The sequence below is a fragment of the Peromyscus leucopus genome, chromosome 15 (genome assembly GCF_004664715.2).
Source record: "Peromyscus leucopus breed LL Stock chromosome 15, UCI_PerLeu_2.1, whole genome shotgun sequence".
Taxonomy (NCBI): Eukaryota; Metazoa; Chordata; class Mammalia; order Rodentia; family Cricetidae; genus Peromyscus; species Peromyscus leucopus.
The window spans coordinates 12,732,864-12,753,136 of NC_051076.1; the positions used below are offsets into that span (position 1 = coordinate 12,732,864).

Genomic DNA, 20,273 nt, shown 5'->3' on the forward strand with positions numbered 1-20,273 from the left:
CAGGCTGCTGAGGGAGCTACTCTTTCTCTAAAGCGAGGGAAGTCATGTACCTGAGCCAAGGGAGAATGAGGCTTACTGTTTCCCAACACACAGACACAGATTCACCTGTCCCTTGGAGATCCCAGGAAGATAAAAGGTTGAGTAGTTCTGGTAGGAGAAGATGAGATAAAGACATTTGGCTCCTCCAGAACGCCGGACACTTGGTACTTCTGAGACCTTCAGGGATCCTGCTGCCTTTCCAATCTCCATTTTGAATTCCAAATCTTACATCTTTACTACTAAGCATGTTAGATTGCAAATGAAAACCATAAACAAAGTAAATTTTTTAATACTTTTGATCCTCACTCTTCGTGAGCCTCTCCTCTAAGTCATTGGTGCATGTGGTTGTGTGTGCAGTTTCTCTTACACACATGCACACATACACACAGACGTCCACTTCGGCTGTTGCTCCTCAAGCACCAGCCACTTCATTGCTGTCTGTTAAAATCTCCCATTGATCGGGAACTCAAGTAGAAGCTAGGCTGTCTGGCCCGTGAGGCCCAGGGTTCTGTCTATCTCTGTCTCGTCTCGCCGGTCCTGGGACTAGAAGCACTTGTCAGAATAAGGCTAAGGCGATGGTTCAATGATTGAAAAAAAAAAAAAAAAAAAAAAAAAAAAGTCGCCTTTCGCTGATGCAAGAGCCTAGCACGGTGCTGGGAGAGGTTTCGGTAGGCGCTGAGCTGACTCCATGGTCTGAAGCTGACCGGTCTGACTTTCCATCCGTGCCGAACCCGCTCGAACCACAGCCATGTCCGGGGATGAGATGATTTTTGATCCTACTATGAGCAAAAAGAAAAAGAAGAAGAAGAAGCCTTTTATGTTAGATGAAGAAGGTGATGCCCAGAGAGAAGAAACCCAGCCTTCAGAAACAAAAGAAGTGGAGCCAGAACCAGCTGAAGACAAAGATGTGGAAGCTGATGAAGAGGACAGTAGGAAAAAGGATGCTTCTGGTGACTTAGATGACTTGAACTTCTTTAATCAAAAGAAAAAGAAGAAAAAAACAAAAAAGATATTTGATATCGATGAAGCTGAAGAAGGTGCAAAGGATCTTAAGATTGAAAGTGATGCTCAAGAGCCAGCTGAGTCAGAGGATGACCTGGATATTATGCTTGGCAATAAAAAGAAGAAAAAGAAGAATGTCAAATTCCCAGATGAAGATGAAATACTAGAAAAAGACGAAGCTTTAGAAGATGAAGACAGCAAAAAAGACGATGGCATTTCATTCAGTAACCAGACTGGGCCTGCTTGGGCAGCTCAGAAAGAGACTACACATATGAGGAGTTGCTGAACCGAGTGTTCAACATCATGAGAGAAAAGAATCCAGATATGGTTGCTGGGGAGAAGAGGAAATTTGTTATGAAACCTCCACAGGTCGTCCGAGTAGGAACCAAGAAAACTTCTTTTGTCAATTTTACAGATATCTGTAAACTATTACATCGTCAACCCAAACATCTCCTTGCATTTTTAATGGCAGAATTGGGTACAAGTGGTTCTATAGATGGTAATAACCAACTTGTAATCAAAGGCAGATTCCAACAGAAACAGATAGAAAATGTCTTGAGAAGATATATCAAGGAATACGTCACTTGTCACACATGCCGATCACCGGACACGATCCTACAGAAGGACACCCGACTCTATTTCTTACAGTGTAAAACTTGTCATTCTCGATGCTCTGTTGCCAGTATCAAAACTGGCTTCCAGGCTGTCACTGGCAAGCGAGCACAGCTCCGTGCCAAAGCTAACTAATTTGCTAATCACCATCGATTTTTCCAAAAATGTGTGGTGGAGATTTGGCCGAACAGGTTACCATCAGAGTGGACGTACCATTTGATTAAAAACAAGATAGAAAAGCCGCCAAGTTCTTTGGCGAGTGATTGATCTGAAATCCTTGCAAGATGCCGATACTCAAGCTGTTGACATACTCGTTGCCTACTTTAACAACTGTCAGAGAAACGTGATGAGGTAAGGAGGTGCTTTTTAAAATCGTTCATAGACTTCTGTAAAATGCAAGATAAATTAAAGTTATTATAACAGTGAAACAAAAAGTCTTTGCAAGCATGGAAAGCTGAGGGACACCCTTAGAACCCACATTAGAAAACAGTGAGTGGGGAGCATTCGGAGTTATTTTTCCCTCAGCATCCCATCCTAGACAGAACTGAAAGTCATTAACAATACTGTTACACTCATAAGATGACCTTCAACACGTACACACACACAGCACAGATGCACAGTTCCAAGAGCTGGTCTTTATTTTTTCCTGACTGACATTTAATGAGAGTTCCTGTTGCTTCTTATTTTCTTCAAGTGTCCCACTGAAGAGAGTCTTATCTGTTGGGTCTTGAACTTTTTCTTGGGATTTAGCTAAAAGAAATCATTTGAATCATCAGAGTCAACACGCCTCGTCTTTCTTCATCCTTGTTTTCAATTTTCTTTCTAAGGAATTGGAAGAAAACGGGCGGAGGAGTAGTTAAGCAATCCCAGAACTTTACATGTCATCTGGACGGGAGCCAGGCACATGTAAAGGCCTTCTCTTGCCAGGAACACACCAGGGACCTCTTAAGCAATCAAGAATTGCTACATGTGTGTAAGAGCTAAACATCTTGAACACAATGGAAATCTGTAATTCAATTATCCTCTGCTCTTGCATGCTTACCCTCTGAGCATGCTGACCCCGGGAACATGGGACTGGGGGATGGAAACTGGTGAGTGTTGTTCCCCCTTCTGCTCATGAGGGAGCCTGATGGGGAGGGGAGGGAAGGGGAGGGGAGGCTTGGCTGTGTGCTGAAGATTACATGGGGAAATGAGAAGGAGAAATGGGAAACAATAGGAGGAAAAAAGCTGCTAAACACAGTATAGACTAAAACCAGACGACAGTGAGAAGAGCAGAAGAGAAATAATGGGAAATTCAACCGAGGGTAACTTCATTTACTTACCTAGTTCTTTGGGGGGGGGTCACTGACAATAACTGGTCCCCAGGAAACAGAACCTTCACTTACATGATAAACGAGGGATCTATTGATTCTATAAGTAAGTGCAGCTGTCAATCCTCATCAGAGAAGCTTCTTTGTGGGGTGGGTGGTGGTTAACACAGAAACTCACAACTGGTCAGAGTGCAGGAAATAAGTGTCATTGGAGTCCACAGCCGCAAAAGGGACACGTACGTACGTCACATTCTATCCTGGAGGTTTAGGGATCGTTGCAAGAGCAGAAGCAGAAAGATAGTAAGAACCAGAGGTTGGGGAGGGCCAGAGCAAACCTGTGTCCTCTGGACATGACAGGGATGCTGTACTCATGAAATCACAATTATCTATGGCTGCCTGCACAAGACCTGCACAAGATCAAGCCAATCTACATCCCAGTATGGAGTAGGAAGGGGCTTGTGAGTGCCCCCTGCCCCGCAACTGAGGAGTTACGGGCAGTTGATGGCTCTGGAGAAGTAAGAAGAGGGTTCGCTTATGGGTGTGGCTCCTGGCAATCATTCATGCTCCAGTAGATGGCCCTAAAACCCAAGTATAGGGACAGCATGAATTGGAGCCAGTGACTTGTTCATTTAAAACTGTGTAAAGGAAATCATGAAGTTAGGGAGTGGGGAGGTAGGAGTAGATGTAGGAGTTAAGGGAAAAAACTAGGGGTTGATATGATCAAAATATGATCTGTGGAATTAATGAAATGTTTATTAAAACTCAGAAGAAGAATTTCTTTTTTGCCGTTGGCATTTGTTCTACCTAAAGAGAAGTGAACTACCCCGGTCACTCTCCTATGGGAGTATTGTACCCAAAGCACTTAAGGCATCATCCACTACCTGCAATCTGATATGAGAAGAATTTGAGGGCATATTCCCCAGCAGATTTATTCACATTTGTTATAACAGCCCAGGTCATTTTTCATAAATAAAAAAAAAGGCGCTCTCAGAAGGAAAAAAAATATGTATAGAATGTACTGATCTTGAACAGGATCCTGTATTTATATAATATTTTGTCATCCATAGGCTTTGCAGAGTTGGGTTTCCTCCTGGGGCACGCTGTTAATATTTCAGCTTCTGCACAGGCTACATAGAGACAGAATATGTTTGGATGGGTAGATAGGGCACTGTCATCCGTGCTAGATACAGACGCGATGTTTTCAGCTAGAATTACTGTGAAAGTCGAGAGTCCTCTGCAGGATTTGGCAACTTTATGCAATGATTAATCCCAATTAAACCCTTTTAAGTGCTCTGTGTTACTGGAGGGTCTTTAGATTACAGGTGGCAGAAACCTGACTCGGGGTACCTCAGAGAGTAGAGACAGAAATTTTGTAAGGTGTCAAATGAAATGCTGAATAGTAGCTTGTTACAAAGACAAGGATGCTACCAGCCCTCAAACACAAAGGCAGCTCACGTTTCACACCCCAGGGCTTGCTTTCTCTTCCTCTCTGTCACTGTCTTTCTCCAGATGCTTCTTTGTCTCTTAGTTTAAATTTCTTCCACAAGACAGGAAACACGGTCCCTGGCTACTCACAAGCACTATCCTCTACAGCTCGGCTCCTTATTCCCAGGACAAATGTCTGGGTGAAGGGTTCTTATGGGCTTATATGTTGCAGATGCTCATGCCATAAGTGGAAAAAAAAAATAATCTTTGCATCAGTCTAGCAGACTATCTTTCCTCATGCTGGAGATGTCTTCACTTTTTGGGTGCTACTTGGTACAGTATAAGCAACTAATCTGGGCACAACTTGTGAGCTAACACCTTCAGAACAGTGATACATCTTTTTCATAAAATGAAGGAAAGAGGCCAGATGTTCATGCCTGTAACATCAGCATTGGGGTGACCAAAGCTGAAGGATTATGATTCCAAGGTCAGCCTGGAAGTTTGAGACCAACCCTAGGTATATAAGTAAGACCTGTCTCAAGACACCAAAGGCTAGGGGTTACATACACACACATAAATAAGATTAAAATTGTTTAAGAAACAAAATGGGAGAAACAAGTAATTTCTCAAAAGAAATGTGTGCAACAATATAGCTGAGCCTTACAGTTACACTGGAGTTACACAGGGAGGGGGTGAAAACATAGCTAATTATTCCACGTTATGAAACTCCAGGAATAACAAAGCTGTCTCATAACTGCAGAAAGCCAATCAGAGGTTGTCTAGGTGACACAGTAGAAGGCACTGAGTGAGAAAGAAATAAGGAGAATTTCTGGAAAACCAAAAAGATTCTAGACCGATCTTGACTCAGGAGCAGGAGGAAGTTACATGATGTGTGTATTTATTGAAAACCATTGACTCATATAGACTTAAAAGGTGAGGATTTTATTTCCTGTGGGTTACATCTTAACAGAAATTGAATTTATATTTTAAGGTATATTCTTCTCCAAAGTTTAAGGTTAGCAGCCAACAAAACAGAGAACATCAAAGCACTTTCTAAACATAAAGTGATATGTACCCACTACTCTTCTTATTCTAGTTAGTGATACCCAGTGAGTCTGCTGGTTAGATCAAAATGCTAACACAGGTAACCAAGAATTAAGTTCTACCTTCTTAATTGCTCTGCCCATTGAGCAAGCCTTCTCTTTGCTGTTTTCACTACAGGATCTCTGTGGGATAAGTCCAGGGGATATGGCTTTTAAAGCCATACCAACCCTTGGTATGATTTCCCACGTTTGCTCTCCAGGGAAGCACAACTTGTGACAGAGACAAAGTCTACACACAAGATAAGCTACCACTAAGAAATTCTCCCCCTGCAGTGAATCAGGGGTTTGGATCAGGGCAAGCCTAGCTCCCTGTGGCTTCCAGATATTTACTGCTGCTTCATAAACGACCTCAAGACATAGGGATTAAGACAGCGTGATTTGTTATTTCTCATGGCTCTGAAGGTTGGCTGAACTCAGTTGGGCCCTTTCCAGTGATGTCAGCTGGGGTCAGCCACATGGCTGCATTCAGCTAGGAGCTCAACGAGGGCTGGAACATCCAAGATCGTAGACACACATATTTGGCATCTCAGTTAAAATAGTTGGAATGACTGAGAATGGTTGGGCCTCTTTTACGCCACATGTGTAGTCTAACACAGACTTCCTTCAATGACATATAGATACAAACTTTGGATTAAAACAGAACATGAGAGTTCTCTTCAAGTCTGGCCTGAGAAACCCCAGAACATTGCTTCTACTGCACTCTGCTAGTCAGAACAGTTCCTAAAGTCATCTGTAAGTCAGAGGGTAGGGAGGGTAGAGAGTCAGCCATCCGTGGAAGGCACAGGAAAAATTGTGGGAAGACATCTTCATCAACAACCTACCATTGGTTGACTTTTTCTTCCCCCAGCCTAATATGAACTATTAAAGTCAAGGTCAGTCAGCTAAACAAAAAAAAAAAAAAAAAATGAAGACCTGAAAATGTAGCATCCATGAAAATAAGTCTTAAGAATCTACTCTGCGCTAGGTACATAGTGTAAGGGACATTGAAGAAAAACACGCTTAACCCCCGGCATGGATGGCTGACTTGATGAGATGAGCCTTGCCTTCAAATCACATGGAGAAGAGTTCCCATCTACACACACATTACTACACTTTGAGGACCAATTAGTGTCTCCTCTGGTGTGTCTTCCTTTATGTGAGTAATAGTCTTTTGGCTTTTCAAAGGAGACTAAGAAACAGAAAAACTGAACGTAGACTAGTAGCTGTCCATGAAAATTAAGGCAAGATTTTTTTTTGAAAGATGAAGACACTGCCTTCATTTTCTATTAATCATCGTGCTATCTGTCCATTCCATGCAAAGAAGTACTTGCTGCTGTATTACAGGAACATCCCTTTACCAACGTTCTCCTTCAGCTTATGATGCTTCCAGTGATGCCTCAGCCTAAAGCCACACCCCAGACTGGTTTAACCGTGAAAAAATTTAGGAGTAGGAAAAGGAACGAAGCCCTTCAGAACACATCTGAGAATCAAAAGATTGAGGGTCCCTTTACTTCAAATATGTAGTACCTGTGTTAGGGGTGCTGGCCTGCCTGAGTCACCACTGACCATTTCTGCCAGGTCTCTTCCGACATTTTGGTTCCTTTGAGCCAGGTGCACTTTTCCCTTTTAAGTTCTTCCTCCAGACCAGACCTTGATCCAACCCCTTAATGGTTGAGTGAATCACAAAAGGATGTTAGAGACTGGCAGCAGCTGTGTGACCTTCAGAGACATTGCTTTGGATTCTCAAAGCAGAACAAAGAACCCCAAAGTCATGAAGCTCAAATGCCGTTGAGCAGAGGCACGAGGAAAATGTTCCAAGGCCCAGCTTCCATTCTAGCTCCCTCCAGTCTTATGTAGGGAGCCTTTATCTGCACGTCAAATACATTTGACTGTTGCAAAAGCTCTTGGTTTCTTCTGGAAAGTTCCTTTCTTAACGCTTGGTGAATGGGTGTCAAGAGGCACACATCAGAAGAGAGCACTTCATTCTTTGTGGAAGCAGGCCATTGAAACACTTTCATTTGTTTGAGTCAGAGGCCTCTCTGCAGAACGCTGGCTTCTGGGAATTGATCAAATCCAAGAGTGTAAGGGGGAGGTGAGGTCAAGGTCACTGCAACACTGCATGGCTGGGATTCAGCTAATTGTTGATGTGTGGGTTTCTTTTAACGATGTGCAGTGGACTAATAAACAGAACATGCTCAATTTTTGGAAAATGAATGAAGCCCAGTACTGGAAGACTCTTGGGTGGAGTTAACCCTCTCCTGAGCCAGAAATGGGACCTCTGAGGTTTCTCGTGGAAATTGTAATATTTGTGGATTCTAAAATAGAGAAATTGGCCAAATCTTAGGAGCTAACTGTGAGTGACTCATCTGGGTTAGGTACCTCCCAGGCCATATAAACATCTCTTGGCTATAACCAGTGCTACAAGTGTCCTTAGGTGAGCTCTGACAATTTCATTTCAAATTTTAGTGACCAAAGCAGAATTAACTGGACTCACTCTGTCTCCTTAGTTATAAAACCAATGATACATAAAAGTATCTTCCTCACCGTGACAGTAGGAAGTAGGGGCTCCACAGCCATCTGAACAACATGTGGTACATAGCTCTGTATTCAAGTTTCCCTGTGTTTGTTGGACACATGTGTTACACTAGCAACTCGAAGTGTGATGTTCACTATAGAGGCAGTAGTTGGACAGACATCTCGGCAATTATAATGGAATAACACTTGCCCCCTCCCCCGTGAATCATACGGGTTCATCTTGTCGGTGTAGCAACTGAATCACTCAAATCATTCCCTTCATGATATGATGGTACTTTTAAAAGGTATCTTGATACCAGTGAGAGGAAGAGACCCAACCTCATGTGAACTGTTAGGAAAAGGGTAGTTTAACCTCTCTGTGGGCTGTGAATCAAGATTTCAGGTGAGCCCTAAACTCCAACAGCTGATGAGGACTAACCTACCTGAGCAACTCTTTGTTGAGTACTAGTGGTGCATGTTCCAGGAGTGAGCAGTTAGGTGTCCTTGCTAAGTGATCCAATATTTTCATTCCTTTATCTTAGTCAATGTCCCCTATGTATTCTGGATGGCTGCACTGGCCAGAAGTGTACATGTGTTCATGAAAGAATATGAAGTAGGCAAAGACCATGATACATAAAGTGCAAACTCACAAGCTGAAGCCCCAGAAGTTCTGTGGGGATCCCTCAGCAGAAATGTTTGGAAAGAAATCAGTAGCTAACCACTGAAGTGACTCAGCCAATGTCTGGTAGTAACAGCAATGTGTTGGACATTCCCTATGAAATGTTTGGATCTTTTCAAGAGACGCTCAAAGGGATATTCTACAGCACTGGTACAGATGCTGTGAGCAATCTCCTCAAAGAGTGGCAGGTCCCATCTGCTCTTTTAGATTAAGAAAAAATAAAATCAGCCCTGCCAATCAATAACAAAGTCAAGACACATAAGCACTACACTTGTGAACTAATTACAGAATCGATGAGAATGTCACTCAACTATGATTACAATCAAAGTAAAAAATAAAAATTGAATATATTGTGTGTTCAGAACACCAATATCTTTAATTTTGATGAAAATGACAAAGAATTAAACAGTTAAACAAATACACACTTCAATTTCAGTTGGGTAGGCAACAAAAGAGAGATGGGCTAAACAGTGTAGTGTAGAGCTAATGGTCAAGGGGAGACCAAATGGGGTGGATCTCTTGCTTCTGGGATGTCATAATGGAGTTAAATGAGATAACATTGCATAATATCAATTAAGTCAGATTCAGCCAGGAAATTATGCCCCAGGTCTATAATTCCAGCATTCAGGGGGCTAAAACAGGAGAACTGAGAGTCCAAGGCCAACCTGGGATACACAGTGAGACCCTGTTTCAAAACAGATAAGCTTACACAGATGCATGCATATATATATATATATATATATTCATTACACGAAGCCATACACATCTATATGCACTCATATGTACATGCATGCATATAGTCATACACACATGCATGCATATATGCATCCATAAAGTGAGACTCAGCTCATTCCCTCAGATCTGTGACTATTTCTCATTTTTAGTCAGAGGCAACCAGGAAGGAATGGTGGCCTTTCTGAGCCCTGACACAAAGTGCTCTTTTTGTCCTTGAAGTTTCTTCTGGTCTGTGAAAAACTCTCCTTCTTCTCCTTATCTCCTGATAAGCTGAGAGACCTTGTCCCCCACAGAGCTTAAGAACTCACAGGATGGAAGTAGTGAGGATGCTGTGGGTATAAATAGACTGCATTCTAAAGGGCAAGTTTCCCTCCTCCTCCAAAAAGCCAAAAGGTAGAAAAATAGAGAAGCTAAAAATAAACAACTAAAAGAGAAAAGCCCCTGTAATTTCAGCTTTCAAATACAAGGCCAAGCAATCAAGGGAAGTATTTTTACTGCCTTGTCAATATTTTTCCTGGAAGTGCTTGTAAACAGCCTGTGTTCAGATCTGGATGGCGCGTGCCTTATGGGCTTAGGTGTCTCTGACCACAGAATAACTTTATCCCAAAGAAACAGCAGACAGGAACTCTGTGGTCTCAGCATTCCCTACAAATAAATAAATACATGGATATAGATTTATTTAAAAAAAAAAAAAAAAAAAAAGGTCCAGTGCCACAGGAAGGACAATTGGGGTGCTTTTGAGAACTTTTGTTTTTGTTTTTGTTTTCCCTGTGGAATCCTTCATGGCAACATCTTCATGTAGTCAAAGAAAAATCCTGCTCTGGGCTCATCTGATTTATTTTCTTACTCCCGATATAGTGTGGAATGCCCAAAGAGCCACATGAGGAAGCAAGCCTAGAGAGTCTATCCTCTTGAAAACCATTGAGTTTTCCTTTATTTATCCTGTGGGTGAAAACCTCACCAGCTTTTGTGTCTCTCCTGACTTTATGGCCAAGAGAAGCAGGGAATCCAAATGCTGAAGTACAAGCTACAGGGGAAACATGATCCTAGGGGCTTTTAAGCACACACAGGTCTCCAGTTCAAGCTGCCCAGGGGATTTTTGTAGGCATTTGCTCAAAGCTCTGCTGTTCAGACAAGGGAAACAGCATGTGGTTTTGCTGGGCTAGTGGCTCAGTTTCCAACTGGTGCTTGCCTCTGCTGGCTGGTTCATGAGGTCCTGCTGCTCTTGGTGCCTAAGGCAAATCCATCACTTGACTAACAGGCCATCTCCCTCACATTCTCCCACCCTGTAGATCTGTGATTGTTTGATGCTGGGTGGAAAGCAGGTACTGGGAATTGTCAGGGGAAACAAACAGCATGTTGGATGCTCATCCATCACCCTGAAGGCCACGGATGCAGTATGTGCCTTCCTGTCAGAATTGATTAATAGGGCCTTGGTCTGGACGTGGCCACTGTGCAGCCGGCAAACCTCACAGGGAAGACTGCCCATTCTTTCTTCCAAAAGGGCCCCTTGTGGACCAACATCTCCCTTTATCTGATTGCCTCTGACTAAAACAATTTGAAAGATCATTTGGACGATAGAAGCTCATAATTTCACCCCTTGGGGAAAAATATTCCCCTGAGGGGAAAAAAATACATTATTCTTCGAGACTGCTTGACAACTTCTGATTTCATTGACATGTTAAAACTTGCATCAAAAACCCAGTAATTTTTTCAGGAAGATAAAAACAAATGGAAAACTGATTCTAAGAAATGACATAGATTGGAACTATCAAATTCTCTGAGGAGATATGAAATACATTTAGTATTGATCATTGACCTCATATAGCTTTTCATGGGGAAAAGGGGGGAGACAGTTCAAGAAGTCAGTTTGCAAGAATAAACAGGACTTTCTTGACATTTTTAAACATGATAAAATTCGGGTAAAAATGAATGGATAAATAAATAACAGGCAGTGTGTTTTGTTTCCTGTCGTGTTAAAGCAATCTTGTTTGCATCTTTCCTTGGCAATATCTGAGATGACTGCACTGTGGGCCAGTTTGTCCTTCCTGCTTGACACATCTATGGCATTTCCCCCCAAGAAATCAGCAAACAGTAAGCAGACTCAAATGACAATCTTTTTTTTTACCCCCACAGAGTCTTGAACCTGGTCCTCTTTCTTTCTACAAGAGAAAGCGATGTTTTCTCTTGTTTGTTTTTTCTTTTTTTTCTTTTCTATTTGCTCTTACAACTTCACAGATGAATCAATCCCAAGTGCTGTCAGCTATGGGGGATGTTCCAGGTGCTTACAGGGGAAAAGGCTTAGCCAAAGAGCAACTTATCCCCCAAATGCTGCAGTTCTTGGACGCAGAGTCAACAGTCCTTGGTGAATATACCCTGAGGGTTCATTTGGAGTGGAATCACTGATTCACCACCAACTGCTGAGCTTCTCACTCTCAGCGGGATGGAGATAGATAGATAGATAGATAGATAGATAGATAGATAGATAGATAGATAGATAGATAGATATATAGAATATAGATAGATATAGAATATAGATATGATAGAATAGAGGGTAGATTATTGAATCTACTCTGAAAAGAGAGAATATAGATATGATATAGATAAAAAGGTAGATTATTGAATCTACTCTGAAAAGAGAGAATATAGATATGATATAGATAAAAAGGTAGATTATTGAATCTACTCTGAAAAGAGAGAATATAGATATGATATAGATAAAAAGGTAGATTATTGAATCACGTTTAAAAGACAATTACTAATTTTGAATACTTTACATTGGATTGGATTTTTATATATTGTGTACAAATTATATATATTGAGATTAATATTATCAGAAAATGCTGTATGTATATTTCTAATCTTGTTCAGGATATTGTACTTATACAGTTCATTTAACAATGTAATACAATTTGCTAATCATTGAATGTTATTATTACCAACTATTAGGATATAAAGAAATGAAAGTTAGTAGTTAGACATTACAATCTAACTTGTAGTCATATTAGGTATGTTTTCAAGGCTATGCAGAGATATATTTTAGATAGACAGGTCATCTTCAAACCTTTCAGAGATCTACAGAATATGGCATTTAAAATGTTTTAATAACTTAGAATTTTTTTCTTTTTTTTTTAATGACCATGAAACATGTTAGCTCCTGGCAGCACCACTCTACTTCAGAGAAGATATAGGCATTGAAGAAACTGCATATGGAGTTAACTTTCATTGTGGCAAAAGTTAGCCACTGGACAACAAAACACTGCTGACAAACAGGACAAAATGGACAGACAGGACATGAAACAAAGGACTACCAATTCTTGCCAAGACAAGTGTGGTTGTGGCTTTAGCAACAGGTATCTTCTGAGACCAAGACAATATGGCACCATCCCTGAAGTGGCCTTTGCAATCTGGAAAAGGTACAGTGACCCTTTCTTCAAAGGCAGCTGAACAGGCAGTGGACCAATGGCTTATGGTGTGCAGTAGAAAAGTAGCTGAAACAGTTATTCTTGAAAGAGTAACTAGGCTAATGGAGTCTAACCTCTCAGTGGTAGACTGGCATTTAATAAAAGAGATGAAGCCACCCACAAGTCAAGAAGAATGGGATATGGAGAAGAATGGGATGCCAAGATGAAGCCACCCACAAGCCAAGAAGAATGGAGAGCTGAATTCCAAAAACATCAACAATTTCCAGAATTTAAAATCCTGAATTATGACAGGACACTAGTGGAATCCAGGTGTTTCTGGTACATGAATTACTCTCACCGAATGTGAAGTCAAACTGTAGGCTTTGTGTTCCTCCTACTTCACAAATGAGTCTGTCAGATATGCTAAGCCTATAGGCTGAAGACGATGCCCCAACACTGCAGAGAAACCTCAGGTGACTGTCCAGACAGCTGGCTGTTTCTGTCAACTCACATTTTTTTGGAAGTCACTTGTTTGTACTTCCTGTTTTATTAGGCAATATTATTTCCTTCTTAGGTCTCTGAAGGAGTTGAAGATTAGACAGTTATGGTTATAGTTATAGTTAGTTGAAAATTAGTAGTTATAGTTATAGTTTCCCTTGTTAAGAATTTCAGAAAAAAACTCACTAAAGAGTTAAACATCACTAAAGAGATGTAAGTGTATAAATTTGAAAGACATTATAAGACAGTTTTCTGTTAGTAATATGTTAGGATAAAAAGTGAATCAGTCCCTGGACTGAGTCTACCAGGTTGATCGCAGTCTCGGGGAGGAATTGTCCTGAAGAGGTGGGAATGGAGGGTGGGCTGGGGTAAGGGGAGGGGTAGGAGGGGGGAGAATAGGGAACCCATGCTATATGTAGAACTGAATAGTATTGTAAAATAATATATATATAATATATATATATATATATAAAAGAAAAAAAAGTGAATCAGATACATTTTGGACTTACCAAAATAGGATAGATATTGGAATATTTTCTCTGAGTTTGTCAAATGTCAATGTCAAATAGACCAGACATTGTTGAGGTATTTATTCCTTGTATATATTGTATATAGTTATTGTACTTATTGTATATAGTTTTTCTTATATTAGTTATAGCCTTTTTCTTTTTGTTAGAATAAAAGGGGTAAATGTAATGATATTTTATTTGTGATGCAATGTGATATTTTATTTGTATGTTAATAAATAAAGTTGCCTGGAGATCAGAGGTCAAATAGCCATTAAGCAGAAGTCTGGCGGTGGTAGCACACGCCCTTAATCTGATCACATGGCAGACAGAGTCTCTGTGTGGTCAAGGACACATCCAAGTGTGGTGGCACGAGCCTTTAATCCCAGTTCCAACCATAGAGACCTGGAGGTCTGTATAGATAGGCAGTGACAAGGAAGTCATATAGCTGGGCTTAAAGCCAATAAGAAGGCAGAACAGAAAAGCAATAAAAACACAAGTCAGGCAGGAAAAAACTACCTCTGGGAAGCTACTGCTGGTGGTAAGCTAAAGCTAGTCATGGCTATTGCTCTGATCTCTTTAGCTATTTCCTCTGTATCTGGCTCTGTGTTTCTTGTTTACTAAGACTGTTTAGAATTTCATCTACACCATCCCATTGCCACCTCTACTGTATACACACTGTACCACACTGTACTGCATCTGCTCTTCAGATTCACTAAATTTGTGTTTTCCTTGAGACCTTGGAGTTAGCCATTCCCCTCCTTGAACACCATTTTCTTCACACGACCAAGTGTCTTGAAATTCACTCAGGTTTGTCCTCAGAAATGTTGTCCCTTGATATTCAAGCTAAAAGAAGTGCCTTCTGGACCATGTACTTCTTTCTATCTCCTCTATATAAGTGGCCTACTGCTGTACCTCCAATGCATATCTGGTATACTATAGATACTTGATAAACATTTCCTAAATGAACACACAAAAGTTTAGTTGACATATGTTCTAGTTTTATTTCTATTGCTCTGAGAAAAGATCTTGAAAGAAAGAAAAACAGAAAACAATCTGGGGAAGAAAGAGTTTATTTGGTTTACAAGTCCAGATTACAGTCGATTATTGCCAAGATGTCAAGAGAAGGACACAAAGTCAAGAACCAAGAGAACAAATACATGGACCCTTGCTTGGTGGCTGCCTCTCAGGTAGATTTCTCTTTTCCTATACAATTCAGGACCCTCAGCCTAGGGAATGGTACTACCCATAGTGGGCTAGGACTTCCCACCTCAATGAACAATCCAGACATTGTCCCACAGACAAATAATGGGTCTATGTTGTCTACATGAGGTAAATCCTGACCTTAGGGCTTCACACATTAGAGAGGTATATGTGGAAAGCCATGTAGCTTATGTTCTCAGAAAATGCAGAGAAAACTAAGATCCTATAAAAATGGGGAACAGAGCTGGAGAGGTGGCCACACAGGAAATGGAAAAGGTTGGTCAAAAGATGCAAAACTGTACTTAGGAGAATGTGGTTCTAGGGTTCCATGGGGTGACTGAATGGGATGACTGCCTCTGCCAAACTAGCTAAAGGAGAGACTGTGTGTTTCACTGGGAAGGAAGAATGAGCATTTAGGATGATGGATGTACTAGGTATCCTGATATGGTTATTCTGTAAGGTAATCATGGCTTCAAACTTTATATATATCCTATACATCAGTGCAATTGCTACAAATTGTTTTAATTTTTTTAAGAGTAGGGAGAACTGAGACCCAGTAGCAAAAGGAAAATGATTGTGCCTGGTCCACGGACGCTCCTATAAACTCTTAGTGCACTGTTGAGCACATCAGTTGGCACACATAGGCAAGCTCTACCTTCAGGCTTAGTCTCCCCTACCCACTCCCAGAACAAGGTCAGGTACAAATCTGAAGTTTTACTTAGTCTGTATCTCTCTAAAGACTTCTCAATACCCTCTATTAATATACAGGGCATCTTATGGGTCTAAAGTGTATTTTCATGTCCATGGGACTTTCTGGGGTTTTCTGTGGGGCTCTACCTGGCCACCTTGGAGAATAGTTTGGGTAAAGATTCTAAGTAACAATTCTATGGTCATTTTGAAAATTGTGACAAAGCTTGACACTAGGTTTTAGGGCTAGTTGAAGAAAACGAATTCCTTGGGAGGGGTATGGGATTCACTCGTTTTTCTTCCTAGGGAATCCAGTGTGTAACCCTGGGGTGGCCTCATCCATGTGACAAGTGTCTACCTGCATATCAGCTGACAGCTAGAGAGCGCCTGCTGTTACTCAGAAGGAAAGATGGTAGACCTGATAACCTCCAAGAACAAAGACCCCAGTGACTTCACCGCTCTTGCCTACGGGTCTGGAATTAACTCTGTTTCTTTATACCCCATCTAATTTTACAAAATCATACTTCTCCATGGCAGCTTACTGACTCACCACCTCATCTGAGATAAGGCCTTGCCAACACCAATAACATTTAGAGAACGCTGTGAGACCCGCTGACTAGGGGTCTCCCCGACTCCCAGGACACAGACACAGCACATATACATGCATCTACACAGTTCACTATGACCTTAAAACATGTAGAGCCATCCTCCGGGGACACAAAAGCACCAGAATGACCTGGTAGCCCAAATGTTTGTCTCTGCAACAGGAACAACTGTGTCTACTCTATGATCTGTCAAAAAGAGCTGATCGTGGAGAAAGAATCCACGTCAGAAAAGTTACTGCACACACTGAGCATGTGCACGCTGTGGAAAGGACTGTGGTCTCCACCTGCACTTCTCCTCCCAATATCTACAGTTCACTTTGCATGGTTTCTGTTACCCATAGTTGATCAGAATATGAAGAGAGTGGATTTAAAACTCCTGCAGTTTTCAGGAATAAACAATTGTAGCTTTTTAAACTGCACCCTGATGCATACTATAGTGGTATAGCTCTGTCCTACCAAGGACATGAGTCACCCCTTCCTCCAGAGTATCCATGTTGTATAAGCAGCATCCTCATTAGTCACCTGGAAGCTACCCTGGTTATAAAACCAACTACCTTGCAAACATTGTCCTCAAGTAAGCCTTATTTATACAGCAGCCTGGGCATCGCTCGAGACACTTATTCCTTATTCGTAACATGTGGCTTTTGCATCACTAAATAGCATCTCACAGAAAAAGAGGTAGGGACAGAACAATAAGAAATTTTGAGCTAGAGATGGAGAGAGAGAGAAAGAGAATGCCATGAAGTCCTGTTTTGTTATTAGTTTTTATTACTGACTTACTATGCACAGCTTACAGGTTAAAATGCACTATAAATATGTACAATAAAGAGGCAAGATAATCTATGTCGAGTTTATACTGTGCAGGGGTTTAGGATACCTGAAGAGGTTTGGGAATGTGTCCCCATAGATGACGGGGACTAGTGTTCCACAGGTTAGTTTCCTTCAAGTTTGAGCGTCAAAGAGAATGGAAGAAAGTTGCAAATTTTAAAATGAAATAGAGACACGAAGCCCAAAGGATCTAAGCGACATAACAAGCCTTATAGCATCTCAGAGATAAGGAGGAACTGAAGTTTTGGTACCCATTTTTGTAGTAAATCCTGCTCTGTGGTGAATTTGAATAAGATGGTTCAACTTAACACTGGACCAGCAGCAGATAACGAATCATGGAGATCTATAGAAGGGGCATAAGGGCAGAAAGGACCAAATCTAAGTCACTGTTGTTACTAGCTTGCTTCTCTAAGCCACGACATGACACATCCCTGTCCTTTGAACATGACCTGGTGTGCCTGCCTGTGTGAATGTGTGTCCATCGTGAGTGTAAGGTGGGGAACAAAGCAAAGCCAGAGAGTGTTTCCCTTTGGGTTCAGATTCCATCTGCAGATACAATTATTTGTTTAACATCGTCACACCGTATTATGTTACGTTCTATGATTTATTAGCAAAAGCGTGCTTTTTAAGCTTCACTTTCCCAAACAATGATCGCTCCTTGACAGGTTTCATTACTGAGAAATGACACAGACATTTGTTATACTCTCAGACAAGAAAATATTACCCAGTTTGAAAATACCTTCATGGAATATTAAACAAAATGAATGTTGTTCCCTTTCTGTGTTTATCATATCATATTAAAAGTGAAGACATGCTGCTATGTTTTCTTTCCCGATAGACAAGACATTGGGGAAAAGTGGGTTTCATTTGCCCTCATCCAACTGGCTTTACTTAGTGATGTCCAAGGCCTCCAAAAGTTGCTAGAATGTCATTTCAAGCATTCGTCTTCTCAAGGGACCTGAATGTACCTTTCTTTCACCTCATCATAAGGAAGAAACATCAAAAAAGGCTCTTCAGACATGCCCTTTGTCCCAACCCAAGACTTAGTTAGTTTCAGCATTAATGGAAGGATTAAGGAATCCATCTTCATGAAACTGGTTGAAGACCAATTTACAGACATGTTGTGTGTCGTTGGCACCCACACACTGGATCTTTCCGTATGCACATAAAGACCCACCCTAGTTTTGTTTCTGTTGCTGTGATAAAATAGCCAAACAAAAAAGCCGCTGAGGAGAGAAAGGTCCTATTCGACTTACAATTCCAGACTGCACTCCATCATTATGGGGAAGTCAAGGCAGGAACTTGAAGTAGTCAGTCACATCACATGCAAAAGCAGAAATGGAAAATAAATGAATCTATGCCTAGACATCATCTCCCTTTCCCTACTCTTGACAGCCCAGGACCCAAACCCAGGGAATGGTACTACCCACAATAGGTTGGATGTCCCCGCTTCAATCAAACCTATTTTTAAAACCCCTCAGAGGTCTTCTCATAGGTTAACCTGATCTAGACAATCCCTTACTGAGACCCTTTTCTCAGCTGACTCTAGGTTGTATCGAGTTGACAAAACTAGCCCACCCTCACAAGACTGCAAGAAATCCATAGTCTACTTACTATCCAAAAGCATTATCTGTAATAAGTGAGAGATGACAGTCATGGAATGGTTTGTGCACATCCACAGGAACACACACGCATCCACTCACTACAGAAGGGCATTCCGATACTACTGACTTTGTATATAAAAATGTTAATTATAGAAAATAATAAATCAGGCTGTGAACTTCACCCCATGGACTGCACATAAAGTGGGATTTCTCAGGGCTATGCTTGAGGTTGAATCGGGTCTCTCTTGTGTCTACGTTTTTCCAGCTCTCTCACCAAGAACCAGCATTAAACTGATGGGGACCTTGGTAAACACCAAAACCTCCTAAAGATGGCAACTTGTTTGGACATGGCCATGGAAAAATATAGCCTAAAGTTTCCAAACAGCCACTGTCAGTTTTACACCCATCCCTTGTTAGTACTTTGTTTCAACTCAGACTTCTAAGTTCATTATGTTACAGTGATTTTTCTAACATTTACCAAGGGAGAAAATATTTGTTCTATCTACCTGGAACAATGTTTGGAAGAATAAAACAAAATTATTTATGGATCCACTTGAGGAGTGTGGTAGCATTGTGTTCCCCAAAATATTGTGCACCCTAATAAACTTATCTTGGTGGCACTCACACCTTTAATCCTAGCATTCTGTAGTGGGTAGCCATTCCAGCTTTGGTCTGGAAGTTCCAACCCCCACTGAGGCTTCGGTAACTATCACGCCTACAAGGCGGGGCCAAGGGAGGGCCCTGAAGACCTGAGATCAGAATGCACCATGCTGTCTTCCTGTTTGGATGCTGGATGCTAGAGGTAGACAGAGCAGAGTTCTCCAGAGAACACTACCGCCGGACTGCGCTGAGTCTTTCCCAGAACCCGCCACCTACCTATCCCTTCATTTGTAAGTTATGCCATTAAATAAATCTCCCTTTTAACTACATGGCGTGGCCTTAATAATTTCACCAATATCTGGCGCTCACGTGGGGCAAATTCCAAAGGCCTGGGTGGCTCCTACCCTCAGCTTCCTCCCCAGCTGGCAGGTGCTTGAAGCTACAGGTTACCCAGGTTACTGCCTGCAGAGTTTCGTAAAACCAGGAAAAACCTAAACGGTTCCATTCCTAAAAAGGAACTAATCCCATCTCAGTTCCGCAGCAAGTTTAGCCCCAGACCATTGAAATCGCAGTTAGTGGGGCTCCCTGAGTGCTGGTTCCCCGCCCTAGCCCGAGGCTTCCACAGTTTTGCCTAGTTAACATAGGCAGGGCACTGTCCCCTGTCCCTGGTGGGGGTTTGGAGCTGTGCCTGCTGGCAGTCCTATTGTCTGTAGAGGAAGAGAGGGGCTTAGAGCAGCCTGGAAGTCTCCATGCCCTGCAGCTCCAGGGCATCACCAGAAAAACTGCCGGCTGCCTGTGCTCACTCCACTGCCAGCCAAGGCATCCAATAGTACCTGCTTTAGCGCTACACCAACGCCTCCTTCTGGCTGAAAAGTCCTACTACACCCCCAGAACCACGGAAAGGTAAACTAGTGTCTTATTTCAAGTAAAAGTACTCGAT

General features: G+C 41.7%; 1 pseudogene; it reads left to right on the forward strand.

Annotated features, from left to right (window-relative positions):
- Positions 1–750: 750 nt before the first annotated feature.
- LOC114683958 lies at positions 751–1,821 on the forward strand (annotated as a pseudogene).
- The last annotated feature ends 18,452 nt before the right edge of the window (positions 1,822–20,273 follow it).